A 14,735-nucleotide genomic window follows, 5' to 3' on the forward strand; every position below is an offset into this window, starting at 1 on the left:
CCTCCCAATGTCCACCCTCCATAAACTTGAACTCATCCAAAACTCTGCTGCCTGTATCCTAACTCGTATTAAGTCCCGTTCACCCATCAGCCCTGTGCTTGCTGACCTACGTGGGCTCCCAGTCCAGCAGCGCCTCAAATTTAAAATCCTCATCCTTGTATTCAATTCCCTCCATGGTCTCGCCCCTCCCTATCTCTGTAACCTCCTCCAGCCCTACAACCCTTCGAGATCTCTGCATTCCTCCAATTCTGGCCTCTTGCGCATCCCCGATTTTCATCGCTCCACTATTGGCGGCCGTGCCTTCAGCTGCCTAGGCCCTAAGCTCTGGAATTCCCTCCCTAAACCTCTCCGCCTCTCCCCCTCTCTCTCCTCCTTTAAGACCCTTCTTAAAACCTGCCTCTTTGATCAAGCTTTTGGTCACCTGTCCTAATATCTCCTTATGTGGCTTGATGTCAAATTTTGTCTGATTAGGCTCCCCTGATATGCCTTGGGACGTTTTAAAGGCGCTATATAAATGCAAGTTGTTGTTCAGACAAATATCAGAATCGTCTCTTCAGAACATTTTAAAAATGGCTGTGATAGAAATGGATGAAGTCCTAACTTGAGGGACTTGCAATGCTGACACTTTACTGTTGGGCTGGGGACTGAGTACAGAATCACTTGCATGATCTGCTCGACTCAGACTTCAAATACGGTGCGCATATTTTAATTTGTGTTGTGCAAGGGCTGAAGTACGTTTTTAAAATTGTTTTATTAATGTTACCTTTGGCACTAAAATCAAGCTGTGTAAAGAAAGACCTGCATATCTATAGTGCCTTTCACGACCTCAGGATGTCCCAAAGTGCTTTACAGCCAATAAAGTACTTGTAAAGTATAGTCACTGTTGTAATGTAGAAAACTCGGCAGCCAATTTGTGCACAGCAAGATCCCACAAACAGCAATGTGATTATGACCTGATGATCTGTTTTCATGATGTTGGTTGAGCGATAAATATTGGCCAGGACTCCTGGGAAAACTTCCCTGCTCTTCTTCGAATAGTGGCTGTGGGATCTTTTACATCCAGCTGAGAGGGCAGACGGGGCCTCAGTTTAACGTCTCATTAGAAAGACGGCATCTCAGTTAACCTACATTTTGTTCTCAAGTCTCTGGAGTGGGGTTTTAACCAACAACCTTCTGACTTAGAGGCAAGAATGCTACCACCGATATCTAACAAGTCATTGTTATTATAGATCACCAATTATATTCTGGGAGGCTGACTCAAAATGAGCCGTTTTGAGTACGAGTGGCAATTAATTGCAGATTGTTGCTATGGGTTCTTGCCGTTGAGCGACTGGGCTAAGATTGGCCCAAATTATTTCATTTGGAACCATCTCAAGAGCTGGGTTTGAACCAAATGAAAAGACCACTTCTTAAAAAATAATTCAGGGCAAAGCAAAATCAACAAAAGCTTTAACGCACATTTACAGGTTCAGGTGAATCTAATGAGATCCAACTGTTTGCCGTCAGATCATATCTAATGCGTTCTGGAAGTCACGTGACCCAAATCAGATTTCCAGAGTAAATAAATGAACTGGGCGATAAGCACAGGAAGGGCAGGAACAGAAACTCCACACTGTTAAATAAGCAGCTTATTTGTAGCAAGGCTCTGTATAAGAATAAACCCGATTCTGCTGTCAGGAGCCCTCCATCCTCTACCTGCCGGCTTCCCTTTCAATCTCCATACCTCAACACGATGACTGACGCTCTCTGAGATTCTCCCTCCCGCTGGGGTTAACCTGGTGTGATTATCAAGTCCCATTCACCCGTCACCCCCCGTGCTCGCTGACCACGTCTCCCGGTCCGGCAACGCCTCGATTTTAACGTTCTCATCCTTGTTTTCAAATCCCTCCACGGCCTCGGCCCTCCCTATCTCTGTAACCTCCTCCAGCCCTACAACCCTCCGAGATCTCTGCGCTCCTCCAATTCTGGCCTCTTGTGCATCCCCGATTTTCTTCGCTCCACCATTGGCGGCCGTGCCTTCAGCAGCCTAGGCCCTTTGCTCTGGAATTCCCTCCCTAAACCTCTCCGCCTCTCCGCCTCTCTCTCCTCCATTGAGACGTTCCTTAAAACCTACCTCTTTGACCAAGCTTTTAGTCACCTGTCCTAATATCTCCTTATGTGGCTCGATGTCAAATTTTGTTTGATAATCACTCCTGTGAAACGCCTTGGGATGTTTTATTTCGTTAAAGGCGCTATATAAATGAAAGTTGTTGTTGTTTGAGGCTCGGCTGTTCAACAGTAGTTCGGTCTTCAGTCAGTCCGCTGCTGTTATCAATTTTATGGCAAGAGGTAGTTGCTCAAACAGTAGGAGTTGGCTTACAAACTGCCCCTGACCTCCGCCCCTTACCTCCTCTCCCGACTTCTGACCTCTTCCCCGACCACCTCCCCCAACCTCCTCCTGACCTCTGCCCCCCCAACCTCCTCCCCGACCTCTTCCCGACCTCTGCCTCCTGACCTCCCCAAAGCTTTTAGGAACGTAGGAACAAAGGACCAGGAGTAGGCCATTCAGCACTTCGAGCCTATTCCGTCATTCAATTAGATCATGGCTGATCTGTATCTTAACTCCATCTACCTATCTTGGTTCCATATCCTTTAATAACCTCACTTAACAAAAATCTATCAATCTCAGTTTTGAAATTTTCAATTGACCCCCAGCCTCAACAACTTTTTGGGGGAGAGAGTTCCAGATTTCCACTACCCTTTGTGTGAAGAATTCCTTCTGGACATCACCCCTGAACGGCCGAGCTCTAATTTTAAGGTTATGCCCCCTTGTTCTGGATCTCCCACCAGATGAAATAGTTTCTCTCTATCTACCCTATCAAACCTTTCAATCATCTTAAGCACCTCAAATAGATCACCTCTTAATCTTCTATATTCAAGGGAATACAAGCCTAGTCTGTGAACCTGTCCTCATAATTAAACCCTTTTAAGCCCTGGTACCATTGAGGTGAATCTGCGCTGCACCCCCTCCAAGGCCAATGTCTCCTTCCTGAGGTGTGGTGCCATCTAACATTGTTCTACACACCAGCTGTGGACAATCAGCAGCAAAAGCATTTAGGTGCTAGAACCAGAGGGCACGGCCAACGCTTGTGGGGGGGGGGAGGGGGAGGGGGTAAATTTAAAACTAATCTGTGGAAACAATAATTCAGCGAGCGAGTGGTCAATCTGTGGACCCGGCTCCCCAGGGAGACGGAAGCTGTTGGTATTGATTCATTCAAATGCAAATTAGAGAGAATTGTTTCAGAAAATAATGGGCCAGATTTTGCTGTCAAAATAACAGTGGGGCTACTGGCGCTCACCGGTATTTAAATAATACGTAAATGGTGCAGCAACTTCAGGCGAGGAGCAGACCCACGGTTAAACTCAAACATCCAAAAGATGCTGTCCGAGATGCAGCGTTCCGCCATTAGCTTCGCGAAAACTACCTCACCGTTGACATGCATTGAATGGCGTGACGTTGTTTTATTTGCACAGTAGATACGAAGTAAACTCACTGCAGATATTTAGGGCTAGTAATTAATAGCATAAGTCCCCTTTTAACAATGTGATAATTGTTACTGACTGCCAATCAAGCTCGCTGGTTCTGAAAACTAACTATTACAAGTCTGGAGTCTCATTCCTTCAGGTTGTGAATTGTTTTAAGAGATTTTAAAAGTTCAAATTTTAAATTTAAAAATATCTTTTCTTACTTTTCCGTTCTGTCTCTTTTTTTCTCTTTCTCTTAATCCAATCTTTCTTTCTCTTTCTTTATTTCTCTTTCTGTACCTGATTTGACATTGAATTCACTCCCTTTAATTCATATCCCTCAGTCCATCTGCTGTTTATTTCCCAATCCTTCACTCTGATTGTTTAAGGAGATACCCAGTCACTTGCCCTGTTCACTCAGGTCCCAGATGCCCTGTTTCCCTCGCTGCCCCGTTATCAGCTCACACTTTCAGCAACTTAGTGGGCAAAAATGTTTTGAACTACATAAGAACATAAGAAATAGGAGCAGGAGTAGGCCAATTGGCCCCTCGAGCCTGCTCCGCCATTCAATAAGATCATGGCTGATCTGATCCTAATCTCAAATCTAAATTCATGTCCAATTTCCTGCCCGCTCCCCGTAACCCCTAATTCCCTTTACTTCTAGGAAACTGTCTATTTCTGTTTTAAATTTATTTAATGATGTAGCTTCCACAGCTTCCTGGGGCAGCAAATTCCACAGACCTACTACCCTCTGAGTGAAGAAGTTTCTCCTCATCTCAGTTTTGAAAGAGCAGCCCCTTATTCTAAGATTATGCCCCCTAGTTCTAGTTTCACCCATCCTTGGGAACATCCTTACCGCATCCACCTGATCAAGCCCCTTCACAATTTTATATGTTTCAATAAGATCGCCTCTCATTCTTCTGAACTCCAATGAGTAGAGTCCCAATCTACTCAACCTCGCCTCATATGTCCACCCCCTCGTCCCCGGGATTAGCCAAGTGAATCTTCTTTGTACTGCCTCGAGAGCAAGTATGTCTTTTCTTAAGTATGGAGACCAAAACTGTATGCAGTATTCCAGATGCGGTCTCACCAATACCTTATAGAACTGCAGCAATACCTCCCTGTTTTTATATTCCATCCCCCGAGCAATAAAAGCCAACATTCCGTTGGCCTTCTTGATCACCTGCTGCATCTGCATACTAACTTTTTGATCTTCTTGCACTAGGACCCCCAGATCCCTTTGTACTGCAGTACTTTCCAGTTTCTTGCCTTTAAGAAAATAACTTGCTCTCTGATTTTTCCTGCCAAAGTGCAAAACCTCACATTTTCCAATATTGTATTGCATCTGGCATCTACCCGACAATGTGGAAAATTGCCCAGGTATGTCCTGTCCACAAAAAGCAGGACAAATCCAATCCGGCCAATTACCGCCCCATCAGTCTAATCTCAATCATCAGCAAAGTGATGGAAGGTGTCGTCGACAGTGCTATCAAGCGGCACTTACTCACCAATAACCTGCTGACTGATGTTCAGTTTGGGTTCCGCCAGGACCACTCGGCTTCAGACCTCATTACAGCCTTGGTCCAAACATGGACAAAAGAGCTGAATTCCAGAGGTGAGGTGAGAGTGACTGCCCTTGACATCAAGGCAGCATTTGACTGAGTGTGGCACCAAGGAGCCCCAGTAAAATTGAAGTCAATGGGAATCAGGGGGAAAACTCTCCAGTGGCTGGAGTCATACCTAGCACAAAGGAAGATGGTTATGGTTGTTGGAGGCCAATCATCTCAGCCCTAGGACATTGCTGCAGGAGTTCCTCAGGGAAGTGTCCTAGGCCCAACCATCTTCAGCTGCTTCATCAATGACCTTCCCTCCATCATAAGGTCAGAAATAGGGATGTTCACTGATGACTGCACAGTGTTCAGTTCCATTCGCAACCCCTCAAATAATGAAGCAGTCCGAGCCCGCATGCAGCAAGACCTGGACAACATCCAGGCTTGGGCTCATAAGTGGCAAGTAACATTCGCGCCAGATAAGTGCCAGGCAATGACCATCTCCAACAAAAGAGAGTCTAACCACCTCCCCTTGACATTCAACGGCATTACCATCACCGAATCCCCCACCATCAACATCCTGGGGGTCACCATTGACCAGAAACTTAACTGGACCAGCCATATAAATACTGTGGCTACGAGAGCAGGTCAGAGGCTGGGTATTCTGCGGCGAGTGACTCACCTCCTGACTCCCCAAAGCCTTTCCACCATCTACAAGGCACAAGTCAGGAGTGTGATGGAATACTCTCCACTTGCTTGGATGAGTGCAGCTCCAACAACACTCAAGAAGCTCGACACCATCCAAGATAAAGCAGTCCGCTTGATTGGCACCCCATCCACCACCCTAAACATTCACTCCCTTCACCACCGGCGCACTGTGGCTGCAGTGTGTACCATCCACAGGATGCACTGCATCAACTCGCCAAGGCTTCTTCGACAGCACCTCCCAAACCCGCGACCTCTACCACCTAGAAGGACAAGAGCAGCAGGCACATGGGAACAACACCACCTGCACGTTCCCCTCCAAGTCACACACCATCCCGACTTGGAAATATATCGCTGTTCCTTCATTGTCGCTGGGTCAAAATCCTGGAACTCCCTTCCTAACAGCACTGTGGGAGAACCGTCACCACACAGACTGCAACGGTTCAAGAAGGCGGCTCACCACCACCTTCTCGAGGGCAATTAGGGATGGGAAATAAATGCTGGCCTCGCCAGCGACGCCCACATCCCATGAACGAATAAAAAAAAAATCTGCCAAATCTCCGCCCACTCACCCAGCCTGTCTATATCCCCCTGTAGGTTTTTTTATGTCCTCCTCACTCTCCACTTTCCCTCCCATCTTTGTATCATCTGCAAACTTTGATATGTTACACTCGGTCCCCTCCTCCAAATCATTAATATAGATTGTAAAGAGTTGGGGACCCAGCACCGACCCCTGCGGAACACCACTGGCTACTGGTTGCCAGTCCGAGAATGAACCATTTATCCCAACTCTCTGCTTCCTGTTAGATAACCAATCCTCCACCCATGCCAGAATATTACCCCCAATCCAGTGATTCTTTATCTTGAGCAATAATCTTTTGTGTGGCACCTTGTCAAATGCCTTCTGGAAGTCTAAATACACTACGTCCACTGGTTCCCCTTTATCCACCCTGTACGTTATGTCCTCAAAGAACTCAAGCAAATTTGTCAGACATGACTTCCCCTTCGTAAAGCCATGCTGACTTTGTCCTATTAAATTATGTTTATCCAAATGTTCTGCTACTGTCTCCTTAATAATAGATTCCAAAATTTTACCCACCACAGATGTTAGGCAAACTGGTCTATAATTTCGAGCCTTCTGCCTACTACCCTTTTTAAATAAGGGTGTTACATTATCTAAAGGGTGTAGGGTCAAATCTAATTAAAGGCAGATGCTGTTAAATGCAATTCTACAGTAAAATCTGGCCCAATATTTTGGGATACAGAATATCAGTAATTTGAGAACTGACATGTGGGGCAGGATTTTCACTGTGAAAAACAGGGGGGCGGGGGGGGGGGGGGGGGGGGGTGGAAAATTGCAACAATTTCAGACACGCCCCCAACCCATCCCCAGCTCGCCTCCAACCCGCCCATTTCTGGTTTTCACCAGGGTGGGACGACAGGCGGGCGACCAACCCCTTCTCAGGAGGTGGGTTGGTTACTGAAACCTTTCAAAGAGGCTAAGGGCCTCCATTTTATCAGGTTTTGCGATTGCAGCACCTGGGGGCCGGGATTCCCGGGCCTTCCCCTTCACACCATGAGAGAAGAGGCGAGAAGGCCCGAAAAAGCAGGTAAATGCTTTTCTGGCACAGCTTGTGGTTCCGGAGGAGCAGGAATGCTTCCTCCAGCCCAACAAGCCTAGCTGCAGTGACCTCCCCACTAACGATCGCGACCCCCCTCCCACAACAATCGTGGACCCCCGCGATGTCCCCCAATCCCAACCCCCACCTGGTGACTGACACCCGATTGCCCCACCATGACCCCCAATCCCCCTCCCCCATGACTGACTCCCCCCCCCCGACATGACTGACTCCCCCAGTGACTGACCTCTGATGACTGGCCTCCTCTCCCCCCCCACCCACCAATGACTGACTTCCCCCCCCCCCCCCACATGTTTGACCCCCGGTGACTGACACCCGATTACCCCACTATGACGCCCGATTCCCCCCCTCCCCCATGACTGACTCCCCCCCCCCCCAACATGACTGACTCCGCCGGTGACTGACCTCCGATGATTGGCTTCCTCCCTCCCCCCAACACCAATGAATGACTCCCCCCTGCCCCGTGACTCCCAGTGCCCCCATGCCCATCGATGCGCCCATGCCCATCGATGCCCTCGTTCCCCCTAGTACCCCCCATGCCCATCGGTGCCCCTGTCCCCGTCCATGCCCACCCACGACCCCCCTTCCCATCCATACAATCTAAGACTTACCTGAAGACTTACCTTTTCACTTCCTCTTCCTTGCTTTGCTCCCATCCGACTGAGACCAGCCTGTCAATTGGGCCGGCCTCTCGGACGGCAAACCGACAAAAAAAAAATGTCCTTACGTCAAAATTGTAAGGATGTCCGGGAAACCTGTACTTCTGGGTTTCCCGTTCTCAATTCGACCCTCCCCCCCTTTCCGGCTCCGAGTCAAATTCCTGGCCATGGGCAGTGTAACAGGATTGGGAGGAACAGGTGACTTTGGACCTATGGTTCCCAAAGCTCTCCACCACTGGGGGTTTTCCTCGCCTCATGTCTGGGTCTGTTGTAGACTCATTGATAGAGATTGATTGCCATGATTAGTCAACAACTCCATTATCATTACATCATACGATTACTGGGATGGTAGAAGGCAAACTAGATGGATCTTGGTCTTTATTGGTCCAGCAATTCCTATCTTCCTATGTGCCTGCACTCCAAGGCAGTAAACCCTTAGTGTAAGATATTGTAACATTGTTATTTACATATGTAAAATGTACCACCACTAAATTCCCATTCATCAGCTCAGCAGCAACAATGGGACAAAGGTTCAGTTTCAAAGGTCTGGAGCTCGCCAACCATTACACGAGTTGTTATGATCTGGAATGCGCTGCCTGAAAGGGCGGTGGAAGCAAAATCAATAATAACTTCCAAAGGAAATTGGATAAATACTTCAAGACTATGCAGGACTATGGGGAAAGAGCAGGGGAGTGGGACTAAATGGATAGCTCTTTCAAAGAGGCACGATGGGCTGAGTGGCCTCCATGTATGATGTAAGATTCTATGATCATCTGATTACTCCTTGGCTACTCTCGCTAGGTTTAGCACACTGACCGAGGCAAAGTCCCACCCAGGGTGTGGCACTTGGAGCCTCTAGTGAGAGCTGGGGGGGTGGTCAGGACCAACCGCGAGTAAATCCACCCTCCTGGGTACGGTTGTTTGCCATTGAGAGGTGTGATCTTGAGGGCTCGTCCCTTGCTCCCTATGTAAAATATAATTTCCTGTATTCTGACAGGGAAAACAAGGTAATGTTATTGTGATAAAGTTCACGTGACCCGATGTACACTCAGCTCCCACATCCATTCACCGTTGTTGCATTCGCACAACCGCCCCGTTAACGGCAGGCGAGGGGTCAGATGTGGTTGTCGCCTCCGAGTCAGAAGGATGAGGATTCAAGCCCCACTCCAGTGCACATAATCTAGGCTGACACTTTAATGCAGTACTGAGGGAGTGCTGCACTGTCAGAGGTGCCTCCTTTCGGATGAGATGTTAAACCGAGGCCCCGTCTGCCCTCTCGTAAAAGATCTCACTATTTGAGGAAGAGCAGGAGGAGTCTCCCTGATGTCCTGGCCAATATTTATCCCTCAACCAACATCACTAAAACAGATGATCTGGTCATTATCAAAATGCTGTTTGTGGGCTGCTGTGTTGCTTACATTACAACAGTACTTCAAAAGTACTTCACTGAATATAAACAGCTTTGGAAGATCCTGAGGTCGTGCAAGGCGCTATTGAAATGCAAAGCCCTTCTTTCTTTCACTCAAGATCGACCCCACAGTATAATCACACCCTTCAATCTTAGGTCAGCTGTTCAATCACACCCAGAGCTGCTTAATGATTTTGTTTTTATAAAGTACGGAATTTTTTCCCACTATGGTTGAGCAATTCAAAATGTTTTTGTGAGCTGTAACAATGCATGTTTCTGATTATTTTCACTGTGCCTGAATGTGGTGTCGTTTGGCAGGGAATCTGTTGTAGCTTTGGGATCAGTGCATTTGCTGCGTTTAGTCTATTTACGGACTTCCCATGAATTTCAAATTCTTTTTCAGTCAATCCTCACTGAGTATTTGCCAAAATCTGGTCAGCGTTCTCAAAAATGGCATAGGAAAACAATAACAAAAGGAGAAAGTCTGCTTTATAATCACACTGATATTGGAGGAGAATGCTCGTGTAGGTATACAGGTCTGATACCAGGCCTGTGGCCCAAAGCCACCCTTGGCTCATTCTCGCCTCATGAAGGTCATGGGTTCAAGTCCCACTCCAGAGACTTAAGCACATAATCCAGGCTGACACTCCACACTGCAATACTGAGGGAGTGCTGTACTGTCAGAGGTGCTGTCTTTCAGGTGCGATGTTAAACCCATCTGCCCTCTCAGGTGAATCCCATGTCACTATGCAAACAAAGAGCATGGGAGTTCTCCCCGGTGTCCTGGCCAACAAAGTTGAGTAGTGGAAGACAGACATTAATGGTTAGCTAAGAGCTGACACATGGCAGCTGTGTGAACATCACACTGCTAAATGAAGCCAGCCAGCAGTGACAGTGATGGAGAGAGCAGTGAGGTCTTACACAGCAGTTTAATATATCGAGTGTAATTCTACAAATTAATGGAGCGTGCACTGAGACAAGCCCAATGAATGGGTTTTAGTGCAGCACATTTCTCCATGTAATAAAGTTATGAAAGAAATTGCTTCATTAATTTGCTTGTTGTAATTTCTCTGATACCTGAAAGCACAATGGTATTAACAGTGATTTAAGTAAGGTTGCACAGAAAAAAGGCTTTGGATGGTGTAGCCTTAATAACAGTGAATTATTAATTTTAAAGTATGCAATCAAGTTATTTTTAATCCTCCCCCCCTCCACCATTTTGTGATACATCTGCCTCCTTAAATTCCCTCCCTCTCATGGTCTTCACTATTTTCTCCTGGATAGATGGGAACCTGATCAGTTTCCAGGCCTGTGCTTTTGATGTGGTCCAAGACTCATCTTACAGTTACCCCTCCCTATGACTGTCCCATCTTTCCACTCGGCTTGTCCTCACACTGGATATGCGATGATAACCCAAGGTCCCACCTGCTTCTTCAGGTCAACACCATGTCACTGGTCAAAGAAGAGCCAGGAGTTGTCCCAGAGCTTTGGTTAACAGCTCTCCCTTAACCTGTACCACCAACTATATCAAATACGCCCCAACTGTACATACCCCTTGGTACTTTACCCCACTGTACAACACCCCATGGTCGCATACTCCCTCTGTACAACACCCCATGGTACCTTACCCCACTGTGCAACACCCCATGGTTGCATACCCCCACTGTACAATACCCTATGGTACCCTACCCCACTGTACAATACCCCATGGTACCCTACCCCACTGTACAATACCCCATGGTACCCTACCCCACTGTACAATACCCCATGGTACCCTACCCCACTGTACAGTACCAAGAATGAACCTCCTTCCTAAGCAGAGGGTGGCGATGTTTCTGAGGTTTCCATGGATCTGAATATTGATCCTAGTAAGTCAACGAATGCTCTGTCACAAATCAATTTAACACTTCTGTATTCAAGCACATTCAGTACCAATTCTTTCCTTGCAATGGGATCTTAAATCATAGAATCATAAAATCATACAGCACAGAAGGAGGCCATTCAGCCCATCGCACCTGTGTCGCTCTTTGTCGGAGGTCAGGGAAAGTGTAGGTCAACTCCACAGTTATGTGGAGAGATTGGAAAAGCTGGGATTGTTCTCCTTGGAGCAGGGAATGTTAAGGAGAGATTTAATGGGGATATTCAAAAATATATGGGGTTTTGATAGAGTAGATAGGGAGAAACTGTTTCCAGTGGCAGGAGGGTCGGTAACCAGAGGACACAGATTTAAAATAATTGGCAAAAAAGCCAGGTAGGAAATGAGGAGAATTTTTTTACGCAGCGAGTTGTTCTGATCTGGAATGCGCTGCTTGATAGGGCGGTGGAAGCAGATTCAATAATAACTTTCAAAAAGAAATTGGATAAATACTTGAAAGGGAAAAATTTCCAGGGCTATGGGGAAAGAGCAGGGGAGTGGGACTAATTGGATAGCTCTTTCAAAGAAAGGGTTTTAATGTCATGGAAATTTACAACTGAAATCATTCAGTCAACCGAAATACCCTGGTGGTAATTTGATTTCTATCCATGACAATAAAGTGCCACAGCTGAGAGGCTCCAACCAGTGCAATTGTCACTTAAATTACAGATAAAGGAGGCTGTTCCATTCTGTCGCTCTGAGTGTGTCAGGTCTGTTTATTATTTTGCTTTATTTGTGTCAGGCATTTGGCCCACACATCATCACAGGAACTGCAGCAGTTTAGGAGAGAGAGAGGCAACTCCCGCCTGTGTGGATATCGCTAATTAATACGATGCTGAGGAAAGGATGGTCTGCTAACATACAGGTTTGAACAGCCGGCTAATAGCGTGGCTGTCAGGTCATTAGTAGAGTGCTGAGGGCAGATTTTTGTTTGCATGTGTGTTTGTACACACGTGTGTGTGCGCATTTGTGTGTTTGTACGTGCGTTTGTGCACTTCTGTGTTTGTGCATGTGCATGCACATGTGTCAATGCATGTAAACGCTTGTGTGTTTATGCATGTGCATGGTGTGTGTTTAAGCATGTAGTTATGCATGTGCATGCACACCTATGCCTGTCTTTATGCATGTGCACATGCGTTTATGCACATGTTTATGCTTGTGTGTATGTGTTGCATGCATGTATGTTTATGCATGTGCAGGCATGTGCGTTTATCCATGTGTTTGTGTGTGCTTGTGTGTATGTGCATGGTTGTTTGTGCGCATGTGATTATGCATCTGCATGCTTGTGTGTGTATGCGTGCGTTTATGCATGTGCACGTGTATGTGATTATGCATGTGCATACGTGTGCTTATGCATGTGCATGCATGTGTGCACATTTGTGTTTGTATCTGTGCACACATGTTTGTGCACCTACGTGTGTATGTGCACTTGCGTGTTTATGCGTGTATGTAGATCCTGAACTTTTTTAAAAAACAAGTATATCCTTCCACTTCTCCCTGTGTGATAATCCTTTACACCCACCGTCTCTGGACGAGAGTGGGCAGGGTGAGCGGGGGTGATAAGTGCAGCCTTCAGCACTGCTGTTGTGAAGCTGGTTGCTAGGAGGTGGTGCCTCTTTTTGTGCCCTGCCACCTCTTGCTGAGATTAGGACCCAGCACTTGGAGGGTTTAGGGCTGAGCCCTCGCTCTCTGCTCTGTGGTTCTGTATGTTGCTCCTCTAACACAGTGCTAGGGTTTCCAACCCTCCCGGATTGTCCTGGAGTCTCCTGGAATTAAAGATTGATGGCCCGGACACTCCTGCGAGAAATCCAGAAGAAAAATCACAGGGACATTGTCTTCTCCCCTTCTGCTCTGGCCAGACTCACAGCAAAAGGCAGGACCACAACGCACCCAGGATGCAATGGGCGCTCTACAGCGGTTTCTGGAGCGCAGGGGACTGTGGGTATCATAGCCGCCATTATTGACCAATTCTCGCATAGATTGATTTGTCGGGTGACCAATGTCAGGAGCATGGGGGCGGGGTAGTTGGTGGCGGGAGGTCATGTGATGGAACCTCCTGGAATACGGTTCACCCAAAGTTGGCAACCCTACACAGCGCATCAAAGCCTGGCACATCAGCACTGATCCTTACCTGGAGGGGTGGCAGGCGCAAATGCACATTGATGTGCCTCAGAGCGTAGGACATGGGTTCACTCCCACCATTTCCCTGCACAACACATTCAACTGTGCTGAGAGAGGAGAGGTGGTGAGAGAGGGGGAGGGAAAAAAATGAAACAAACAGCTAGAAAGAAGATCAAAGCTTTACACAAGAATGTTTAGTCTTACTGGATAAACTATTTTTTCCACATAGGTAGTCAGGATACACTGTGGAGCCTGGGGCTGGACTGTCCTTATACTCAGGTTTTAACATGGCTGGGCTGGGTCCTAGCTCTGATCTCTGATACATTGCAGTGTGCAGTGCAGTGCAGAAAGAAAATGCCTTTCATTTAAATGCCTCGAAAAGCAGAACTGATTAAAAAAATCCAAGGATCATCTTACGGATTTTAAACAGAATGATTATATAGCGGAGCGATCACTATAAAGTGTTGAGAGTACCCAGTAGGCTAATCTCCTCACCCAGCTGCTGGATTTTAATGGTCAAACTGCTCTTTCCGCTCTCTTGTAGGGAGCAGTGTGCTCTGACACTCGGGGACTCAAAGCGTGCAGAACAAATACGTGTGGCTGCCAGAAATGTTCTCATCTCACTGCCTGTACCTGTACCTTCCAAAAGAGGCGAGCAGGGTGGAGAAATAGGGAGGGGAGGAGGAGGATAGAGAGAAGGGGGAGGAAGAGGAAAAGGAGAAGGAGGGGAAGGGTGGAGAGGAGACGGAAAGAGAGGAAGGGAGGAGAAGGGAAGTGAAGGAGGGGAGGGAGATAGGGAAGAGAGAGAAGGGCAGAAAGAAAGGGGGATGGGAGCGAGAAGGACAGGAGAGAGGGGGAGAGAGTGAAGGGGAGAGAGGGGCAACAGGAGGCGGAGGGAAGAAGGGGGAGGAAAGGGAGAGCGAAAGGGGAGATAGAGAGAGAGAAATGGTTGAGAAGAATTGCTCATGTTGAAGATGAGCTTTTATAACTCATTTATCTCCTTGATTAATGTGCTCAGGTTCATTTACTCAGGGCCTCATTCCCATTCAACCCACGGACAAACATCAGTCTTTTTTTTCTTTTAAGCCTGGAGATTCCTGTTGGTATTAGAATGAATCCCTGCACTATTGATGTGTTAGAGAGCAGGAATATCAGCAAATGGAGAGGGGGGCCAGTGAATGCCCAGTACTTGTACAGGAAGTGACCTCTGGGTATTAAGGTTTGGGCTTGTTG

General features: G+C 47.1%; 1 protein-coding gene across 5 annotated transcripts in view; it reads left to right on the plus strand.

Annotated features, from left to right (window-relative positions):
* Positions 1 to 14,735, plus strand: part of camkk1a (calcium/calmodulin-dependent protein kinase kinase 1, alpha a) — a 242,381-nt gene that overhangs the window by 98,433 nt on the left and 129,213 nt on the right. The window contains exon 3 of one of the 5 annotated variants that reach the window (XM_068007925.1): positions 12,124 to 12,246. The exons of the other annotated variants lie outside the window; for them this stretch is intronic. The gene's annotated coding sequence lies outside the window, so the exon portion shown is untranslated. The remainder of the gene's footprint in view (positions 1 to 12,123; positions 12,247 to 14,735) is intronic. 5 annotated transcript variants of the gene reach the window in all.

The sequence above is a fragment of the Heptranchias perlo genome, chromosome 28 (assembly GCF_035084215.1).
Source record: "Heptranchias perlo isolate sHepPer1 chromosome 28, sHepPer1.hap1, whole genome shotgun sequence".
Lineage (NCBI taxonomy): Eukaryota > Metazoa > Chordata > Chondrichthyes > Hexanchiformes > Hexanchidae > Heptranchias > Heptranchias perlo.